This window comes from Daphnia carinata, chromosome 8 (genome assembly GCF_022539665.2).
Source record: "Daphnia carinata strain CSIRO-1 chromosome 8, CSIRO_AGI_Dcar_HiC_V3, whole genome shotgun sequence".
Lineage (NCBI taxonomy): Eukaryota > Metazoa > Arthropoda > Branchiopoda > Diplostraca > Daphniidae > Daphnia > Daphnia carinata.
Window position 1 is genome coordinate 3310275 of NC_081338.1, and position 10742 is coordinate 3321016.

A 10742-nucleotide genomic window follows, 5' to 3' on the forward strand; every position below is an offset into this window, starting at 1 on the left:
CGAATATCGCATCTTTATTTGGTATACAAGGCGAACGCAACAGCTGCAAAACAACTTCATACCCCACACGCATTTTGCTTTCCCGTCTTGATATTATCAACAAGAAAAAAAAATAATGTATTGGCACGATACCAATTTGCCTGTGTGTGCCTTATAAAGTCACTCTTGTAAAGGGATGCTTTCGGCTCGAAGATTACCTTCCTTATCGAGATATGCGTTACCAGCAAAGAGATTCCGAGACTTTACAGGCTTCTCTTTCAGAAATCTAGTTTTGTCCTGGATACAATCAGATTTTCCTGGCACACCTCCCTTTCATTTTTGCCTGACTTATCTTTATCCAAAGTTTGTGTGCAAAACTTTTGATTTGTCTATTTGCTTGTAGGATTGATGGCGTGGTTCTGATTTAAATCAATCAGTTTTCATTCCTTTAATTGATTGGATAGCACTAAATCTCTTCCACCGAAATCAGTCTTCTACACACAGTCAACGAAAAAAAAAAAAATAAAAAAAAAATAAACAGCAACCTTCAATCGATCAATCCACTTGATTTCCGGTTCGTTTTTCTTTTGTCTTTATTGTCCTGTTTCTTTTGCTATTCTTGTAGTGGTCTGATAGCCTCTAACGAAGTTGAGAAAGGGCTGTGTCCAAGTAGCGATGCTATTGACGGTGTTTTGACTTGCGCAACATCGCCGGAAGTTGTCGGGGAACGGCTTAATAACCCCGGAACGTACGCAATCCCGTATAGTTTGACAATCATTTGATACTCGATCCATCTTCATCCCTTTTCAATCTGATTCCGTAGCGAAGAGAGACAAGAGGATTTCCGACCATCAGTCCGGAATTAGAGGACATGGAAAAATAAAAGAAAAATGCTAGCGGATGCAGTGCGTTGGATGTCGCCGGTGTTTGAAGCAAACGCAAAACGATTGCCCTAAAAAAATATGAAGGAATCGATAACATGTGTTTCACGACATACGGAATAGGGTTGGCTTTTAATAGCCTCTGGAGAAACCACCGAAAGAAAAGCAGTTTCCGTTGGGGGGAAGGGGGGGGGGCTAATAAATCACGTCAGCATTTAACCCGAAAGGTATAAAATAAAAACAAAAAGAGAGAAAGAGAAAAGCCGGAAGAAATGAAGATAGGAGACGAAACGTGAACAACTTTATTAAGCAAATGAGTGGAATGGTAGAGCAGGAAAAATAAAAGCTCAATATAATCAAAGGTCCTAACAGAGCTGATCGTCACAAGGACTTGACAGTTCGGGTTGTCGTTCGGAATATCAATATGTGCTTTGCATGTCAGCTATGATAATCTATTTTTTTCTTTAGAGGTGGACCAGCATGTAGCAACGTATGGAATGTTTTTGCAATGTAACTTCGTTCCTGTGTACCTCTTTATTGCATAATGTCAGAAAAGAAGCAAACATCAATCAGACAGAAGAGTTTCTAGGTAGGAAATCGTTATCATCGTTTCTCAGGTGCAAGTGAGAAAGGGTACTTCGTTATGTTCAATTATTTACACAAGATTTAGTGACGAAAATTGCATCACCCAATCTAGATGCTGCAACACGGGTTAGAAGGGCAATGTGGATGATCATGGAGAAGCTATTACTGATGTCTCCATTCTTTCCGCACTCTATGTCCTCATGGAAGACATGCACTTCAATCTATTTTAGTTCTCATATCTTCTGTTTCTTAGATTCGAAGGCGGAGCAGCCCAGCGTGATGTACCTTGGGACTTCTCCAGGCCGTCTGATATAACTCATCATTTTCAACAGCTGCCGTTTTGTAGGCTGTTCCTGTCTCGTTGCTGTAAATCGCCTCGCCGACCTTTTCCTCCAGCAAGGATGAGGACGTAACTGTCACAAATTGCCACCTAAACAACCCGACGACGCTTTACGATTTCTATGTGGGATGATGTGCTAATAGCTTCTGTTTCTTCTTCCTTTTTGTCTGCTACTTGAGGTAGCTTTTTTTTTCAAATGCGGTTGGATGAGCAGTCCGCCTTTAAAAAGAAAACAACGCAACTGGAACTTGACATTTCACGTGTCTGTATTCGTTTCTTTCTAGTGGAACATTTTTTTGGGAGCCCCCTGCATCCATTTCTTTCTCATGCTCGTTCATCATCACCCTCCCAGCACCTCGGATGCTGTTCTCTCGATTCTTTCTTCTGTAAATGAGATCGAGGAAAAGAGCGCCATCATTTTCGTTTCCAACGTACACAGCCACCGTATGCTAATTTCACACGCTTCGTCGTCACCACGATCTTTACTATCTGTTCTGTGTGCGGATGGGTCCCTGTACTGCGGATAACTAAACTGTCGCCACTGACTGATGGTCTTTGTGCTTCCCATGCTCGCTCTTTATATCTTCCGCTTTCTCCGTCATCATTTTCCGTTTTTTCATTCTCCATTTCCTTTCTTCCATTTCCCTTTTTTTTCTTTCCTTCAGTTTTTTAAGATGTTTATCCCATTTCTCTTTGATTCGCAGTGGCACCTCTTTTTTTTTCCACCGTAGTTCATCCTGGAATTTCTGAAATGCCCTTCCTCGTACGTCTCATCTTTCGTTGGCGCGATAAATTGATACGAGATTGGGTGCCGCATCGGCAGCACTATTTATTGGAATCGCCTCAATGCACGTGCCGTGTGCGGATTCTCGGCTGACCGGTTATCAAGAATTGAAAAAAAGAAAGGAAAATAAATAAAAGCCCTAGAAGAAGCTAATAGATTTCTTTATGCGTATCGTGCCGCAGGATCCTAATCTTTCTACAGCAAAAGTAGCTACTAAATACAAGCAGCTATACTTCAAACAAAAATCCCACGTAATATACAAAGGTCTGAACAAAGGCTTAACAAGGAAATAAAAAGTCAAATTTGCAACCGTATTAGTTTTGTTGTTCTTATAAAGGAAGATCAGCTATTCGCATGAAAGCTGCGGGCACAGTAAAAACAAGAACCTAAATCTTTTTGAGCTGGATTATGATAGACGGTCTCCGTCAATGCAGAACATTTACTATAGTTACGTATATCGTCCACTCTGCGTTTAACTGGCAATCTTAATGTCTCTACGAAAAGCGTCTTCCCCGACCAATGATATGTGATGCAGCATCCTGCCATTCCGTCTTAGTTCATGTGTACATAAAACTAAACTTAGCTCTACTGTTTTCGTAACATTTTTAAAGTGCTGAGTTTCATTGCAGGTAGCATCGGGCGTGTGACGATTGATTGACGGGCAGCAGAACGAGCTGTTGGCGAACATTTTCTTTTAAATACAGCCTCCACAATTGCCTGTGAGATTCACATCCCTGTTCACTCCCTTTCCACGGTTTCCTGAAATCGTGGGAAGTGGGTGTAGCAATCGACTAGCCCAATCGCAGCTCTCAACTTCAACTCCTCTATTTCGCGATTGGGAACTAACAGAGTCAGCTGTGCTTAATAGAAATTTATATTAATACACACTACGGTAATGAATAGCGTATCTTGGTTTATCGAAGGCCAATTGTCCCAGAAAATTCTTTTGATTTTTGTGGATGCGTACGTATAAGATTTGGGTGGATATAAACTAACTTTATTATTGGCCAGTGTGTTTCGAAAATCGCGTATACGAAATGAGAGATGTTGACGCCCTTATTGACGCCGACAAGTTGTTGGCGAGTGGTCGGTCATCGCACATACGACTTTTGAGTTTCATTCGACAAGTTTGTAACAAGTTTGCGAACTTGTATCCGTCAGACGTGGATTTCGTCGATGACATATGGTGCGCAACGCAGGCAACGCGCGGACAACTTACACAAACTTTTGACAAATATGTATTACTTAGATCAATAAGATGACGGATGTAATTACGCTACGTTCGATATTGAACGCCGAACAGCAACCCGACGACGGATATCTCGCTGTTTTCGATCGCGATTCATAGTGTTTTGGGTAGTTTATCAAAGACGTTGGACATCGAGGATAATCGTGTCGATTGCCACGTGAAACGGGAGTGAAAATGAAGTTCTTTTTTTTTTTTTTTTTGCTATACAGTCGTTGTTTATTAAAGAATAATGGATGAACGTGTTCATACTTGCCTCTGCTCATTACGGATGCGTTTGTTCATGCGGTAAACATGAAAATCTAATGTGAAGAAGAACGTTGCTGTAGCAAAGCTCTTCTCTGTTAATTACTGAGCACAGTCCGATCAGTTCTTTCGTGGAAAAAACTTCAGGTTTGATATGCGTCATGTTTAATCACCTTCGTTACGATTCTTTAAAAAAAGACCGGGAAATTTTAAATGCCATTTAAATTTTAAAATGTCAATATTTTAAGGATCGAAATCAAGCGGAAAACTACAGCAAAAGATTCCCTTTTCTCAAAATCCTGAAATCGATAAACAACGGAGCAATAATAAAAATGGCAATATTTTTCTATTAAGGAAATTGGCTTGATTATTGTGGTGGCACCATGTTCAAGTGTGTGATGTCGAGACTCGCAGATATAACGATCGAGACGCGCCGGAATTGACGACGATATAGATGACGTCGCGCATATATTATAATGACGCGGTCGAGTGGGCGCGAATCTCTCAACCATTTGAATACTATACAGTATATATATATACGTACACACATTATAAAATATAAATAAAATGTCGACACATTTTACAAGTCAGTCGGATGCGTCTTCTTTGACGGTGGGAAGGGAGGCAAAGAGGAGGGACAGTTATATTTAAGATACCATTAGAGAGGGAGTGAAGCGTCGCCGGATGCATTAATAGGAGTTATACAAAGCGCCAGTGAAAAAAGATGAGAGTATTACAAAATACAAAGGGATGTGTATAGGAGTGTCTTTGATTACGCATTCAACTATTTCACTATTCTTTTCTGCCAACTATTGTGCTATATACTTATGTACTTTTAAACTCTTTGATCTTCTTCGATAAAAACCCCTTCGCTAGTTTATTTCTGTGATCTTGGACTCAAAGCCAAATAAAAAAGAAAAGGGACATTGGATGTGGACAACAATTCGAACTCCCGAATCAATTGCAGCTCGCATTTCAAGTAGCCGCCCATTATAGTTTTTCAGATGCGTTCCTTATTAATTGTATCCTCTTGTCCAATCATCCGCTCTTTTTCCCCATTTTTAATCCGATTGATTCCGAATAGAACTCGAACTAACGTTCTTTTCTCAATTTTTTTTTTTTTACGGCCCTATGGAAACGTCTTACGTTTATATACACAGTCTCTGCTGCCGAGGGACCAAAAGGCGACGTCGTGAGTGAATCACCGGAGCGAGTATGACGTGAACGATATGAGATTTGGCGCTGTTGTCGCTGCAGGCGCGTGAATTTCATATATATATATATAGATATATATATCTGAAGGTATATTAACTCTTTGATATTTAATAAAATATATATTCCCCCCCAAAAGTGTTCAAAAAGCAAGGCTGCAGATCCGCCTGTCTGTGCCTGCCGACGTGTGTGTACGCTGGCGGTGGGATGCGGTGTATATGGTGACACGCACAATATCACCGACTTAGAATTTCCACTTGCCAGCACTTGATGCCTGCGGTGCAATCGTCTTGCCAACAGACGACCGAAATTGCACGCATCTAGAGACAGAAATGGCCAATTGAAAATGTGGGGTATAGAGGGAGAGAGAGAGAGAGTTCAGTCGGAGACGAATTAAATGATTTATCGGGTCGTGATGGAATGCCTTTGAGCCATTTCTCATATCTAAGACCTATACGTAGACATAGAGCTCTCTTTTACCAGTCACTTTGTATTCATCATCTGGTATATGTGTGTACACACGCACATTTGAAAGCTATATAGAGACAGAGTGTATATCTAGTATATAGAAATTGATTTTTCTCTATAGCTCAAACAGAATTTTTATTGAATATCACGAATTCGGGAGTTTTGAGGAATGAGAATTGAAAAAATGCCTGTCTTATAGGCACAGAAAGAAAGGAAAAGTAACACAGGTGAGTTATAGAGGAAATGGAAATCGTGCCAGCATGCATCCCACGTCTTTCGCTCTCGAAAGTCGTGAGTTGACGGGAGCTTAGCGAGTGAAATGAATAATTACACGACGAAGAAAGAATTTTAAAAAATCAAAAGTTTATAGCCGGTATCTAAACGCAAATGCTTTCGGATGCTGTATTCATTATGAATGGAAGAATGGAGGAGAAGAGAAAAAAATACTAAAGACGGAAGGAAATCAATCTGTCGACGTTGATGAGCTTCGTTCAACGATTTGTTAACGTCGATGTGTATGCACTTTAATTCTCTGAAATGGGACGACTGATGGATTTCCTCGAAGGAAAAAGATGCTTCCCTTTTGTTTTTCTCAGGTAAAGTTCGAACAAGAAATAGGAAATAAAACAAGAGGGAAACAACTGGAATGCCAGATGAGGTTTGATGAGTGGAAAATGATGTCGAACGTCATCTTAGTTTCATCACTAGGAAGATCGACGTTGGTTTTGTTTCAATTCCCAAAAAACAACTAGGATTAAAGGCTCTCCAATCAGTGAAAACAAAGATGGGCTGAGACGTACCGGGAATGAACAGCAGGTCAAACGTCTGCGAACTTTGATGCGGTTGCAAACTGCCTATCTATTGCTTTTGGTGGGGAAAATGTCAAAAGTTTACCGTCATTTCTTTTGCTTTACCGGATCGGATTATATACGCACAAAGAATTGATAATCAAATATTCTTCATAAACCTCCAGTTGTGTCCGAGCTAGTAGGTAAGCTTATGTACATCTCAATGCTGAAATATGTAAACGTGACCGCAGAAAAAGAGCTTTACTTACACACACCATTGACAAGGCTAACACGCGCACACATTACGTATTGCATCGCAATAATAAATAGCCACCTTTATTCATATTCAGGTGTGTGGATTGAAAGGGAAAATGATTATTTTAAAAAGCTTTTAATGCTATGTACGCAAAGGATAAGAAAATTCCACTTATTATGATAACGCCTGTGGCCCGAAATAAATGGATGACGACAAATGTAAATATTATTCAGTGACCTGAAATAGAAAGACATCAGATGTCAGCCACCAGCACAGCCTACGTCCCTGTCGCATAGCCTCGTTAAATTTGCAACAAGTTTCAATATACACGAGGAATCGCGGCCTCAACCGTTATCGCTATAATATACGTCAACTGTCGTTTGGCATTATGAGTCGACCTTTTCGGTGTACCTGCCATCAACCAGAACCCAAACATTTATCCAGTAATAGCTGTTTGTTTAGGGTCGTATAATTGAATATGAAGGTCAATGTTAGCGAATATACACTATGTATATATACAGGATATATACGGCAATGTCAATAAAGTTTTATTACATCTCGAGGCGAACCGTAGTGAGTATAATCTCATGACAATAATAATGATCCTATACTAATAATCTGTTAGATATACACGGCGTGGGCAAATAACGGCCATCTTTCCATGTATACGTTGCACCGGAAGACGGCCTTATGTATATGAACAGTTACGAGTGCGGATGCATTGCAATGCATCAGCTTCTGAGCATCCCTAGAGATGAGTCGATGATGATGATCGTTCCGGCTGGCCGAATAAAACATCACATGGTACGTATATGAAAGAGACCCACGCACACACACACACACACACATAGAAGGAGTGTGTGTACACAGCGCTTGTACGTATTAGCCGCTATTATATTTACATGCGAGATTGTTATAGCAATACATAAATAAATGTGGAACAACCCGCTTTTAGCTGATGGTTTGACTGTATCCAGCAACCCTCCGGAGTTATGACTTTGCTTGGCCATGCCTGGCCATCATCATTTTGTTCCAGCTTGTTGTTAAAACTAAATTGTATATTCCATCAGTGGGGATGATGAGCGCCATAGTTTCTTTTGGCGTCAAGGTTAAACAGCACGGAAATACGAGGCCTAAAGTGTTTTAACTTTCGAAATGGTTATATTTGCATAGCAACTGAAACAGCTGTTGCGTTGTAACGTAACGTTTTTCTTTATTTTTCATGTTTTGGAACATTTATCACTAAAAGTTCGTATCGCTACATCGAATGCAGGTAAAACAGCTGACGGAAGGCATCGAATTAATAATTTATAGAGGAATCACAACGTCGAAATGCTTTCAATCAGTACGTAGCTCAGCATATTAAATACGATGTCAATTCAAATTGTTAAGTATTCTGGCAGTTCGAAATATCCTTTTTGTTTTTATTATTCATTTTTTTTATCTTTTGAATTTAAAGCTAATCATTTAAAATGGCTTATGATTTACTGCTGCCCGATTTCGGGTATTCCCCCTTTCGCTGCAGATCGTTTGAGAGGATGAACCGGAGTGGTGAAAATAGAGTCCGGATTTATACAACCGCCCTTTTGCATTCCGTTTGCGTGTTACGCATGAGGTAGTCAGCAGCTTTACGATCGATACAATCCAGACCAGTCGCTGATGACAAGCATTTCGCTAAACTAAAGAGAGTTAACAAAGGTGCCCTGTATACACATGGCTGACATGTCATCTGTCATACACTTCTCTACGGGTTGTCTGTTCAACTTGTGTGAGATTCCTCATCATCTATTCCCCTAACTACGAAATGAGGCAGTCAGCCACGATATGAGAAAACAATCTGGGGTGTCTGTGTATTTACAATGCAGACGTTCTTTTGCTAGCGATGTTTGAGCCAGAGAAAACTGGGACAGCAATTCTCGTTCTCCATACAAAAAAAGAGTAAAAACAAAAGAAACGGCTGACTGTACACAAATGCAAAGTTTGATATAGGCATCAATACATGCGCTGCTGCTGCTGCCGCATATGATTAATATATTCCAACGGCTGGCTTCTTATTTTTACCGTATCCCTTTCCAGTTACGTCTTTTGTATGATGGATGTGCGCAGCGCCTTATGCTTTGCTGTGAACAGCCCTTCGACTTTGTATGTCCTTCGTGCGTGACAGGTGGCCTGCACGCGTGCCGTCTATATATAAAATCGAATGATTCAGTAGGTCTCAAGAAAATGGACTTGCTACTATTTTCGAAATCTTCAACTGTTCTTACATTTTCGACCCGAAATAGCCACGCAAAAGAAAACACGCTCTTGAGCTGTGAAAAGAAAAACAATTAACCCCATATAGCAATAGTCGTTGATTGGCAATAAGCTGGGATGACGTAACATGTACACACATTGTTTATTAAGCGGGATGTGTGACATCTCTATTGACGGATGTTGGGGATCTATATACGAGGTCGCAGATGTTACGACGTCTGCCAAAGCCTGGCTTATTATTGTTATCACAACGGAGCGTATGGGTGGTGATGACTAATGAGCCTCTTGCATCTCCTTTCTTTCCTTCTCTTGTCGATCGACGATGATCATCGTCATGCCAGCCGAGGGTCTTGATTTGTGGTGTGTACGTATGTTTCTTCGTTTCCATTAGTCAAACTCGGTGACTGATTGTTTTGTTATAGCTCAGTAGCTCTTACATTATATGCAGCTATACACACACCTAAGTCAATGTAATATACGCTAGACTCGTGTGTGTATTATCGCATGATCAACAATCATTATCAAAGAGTGGGGTTGATGATCTTGGCACGCGTTGATGCAAGATCTTGATGATGAAGACGACGGTATTGCCCCTGCGGATGATTGACGATCGTAACTAATAGCAAACTATGGCAATTCTCTTAAAGACGGAGAGAATAGTACATAAAAGAAAAACATTTTTCGTAGTTAAGAATGTAATGGAGGTATAATCGTCTTGTATGATGCTGTGCATTGTTACCTATTTAACCGTGCATTGCGCCTAAATGTTTTAGAAATGTCACTGTCGCGGAGACGTAAAGCGAACCTGCTGGATTGTATATACAAAAGGATTCGAATGAAAATGACAAGAGGGAAATCAAGAAGAAAAGAATGAAATGGAAATATGCAGACAAAAAAAAAAGGGAAGAATTTGAGAGAATAGATGGATGAGGGCGACTCATTACTAATAATCAATATTTTTTGACATGCATGTCTTCGCGTGTGGTGATATATGATCAAGAGCTCATCACATTCCGTCTGTTCGAGTTTTTTTTCCCATTTTGTTATTAATTTTTTTCGACACATTTCGTCTCTCGTTTCTTTCGATCGATTCTTCTATAGCTTGTAACACACATATCCAATCAGCAAGTCGCTTTAGTTCAGAGACAAGTGGAACAACGTGGCTATCTCATACAGGATATACGAGCACAGACTCTCTGCAAAAGGGAGCCTGATAAACAAGATACACGATGAAACTCTGGGGCAACGTGAACGAAATTGAGAATCGTTAAAATCGACAAAAGTTGGAAACATTTCAATGAATGGATGCGAAAAAAAAACGAAAAAACGAATAAATAATACAGGAGTTATTACGTGTATCGAAAATGATTGACGATCGCATTTTTCCCGCGTTCAGGCACGCTCCCGTCCCATTATCACCTTTTGCATAACATTCAACGTTAGGCATTTCGAGTGCTTCCTTTTGTGACTAGTCAAGTGAGTTTTCGTTAGTCTCGTTCTTTCACCCAACGAAGTAGAGATCAGGAGAAGCAGGATCGTTGTGAGGAGGGCAAAATCCCAGCCATCATCAATCGCTGGATGCTGTGACAGTTTGAAGGGATTCGGCCCCTCTTTTTTTTGGTATGGAAAGTGGAGAGGGGAGAAGAGAAATGTCGTTGGTTTGATGCACAAGGCAGTCATCCGTTGATGATATGACTTTTGTGG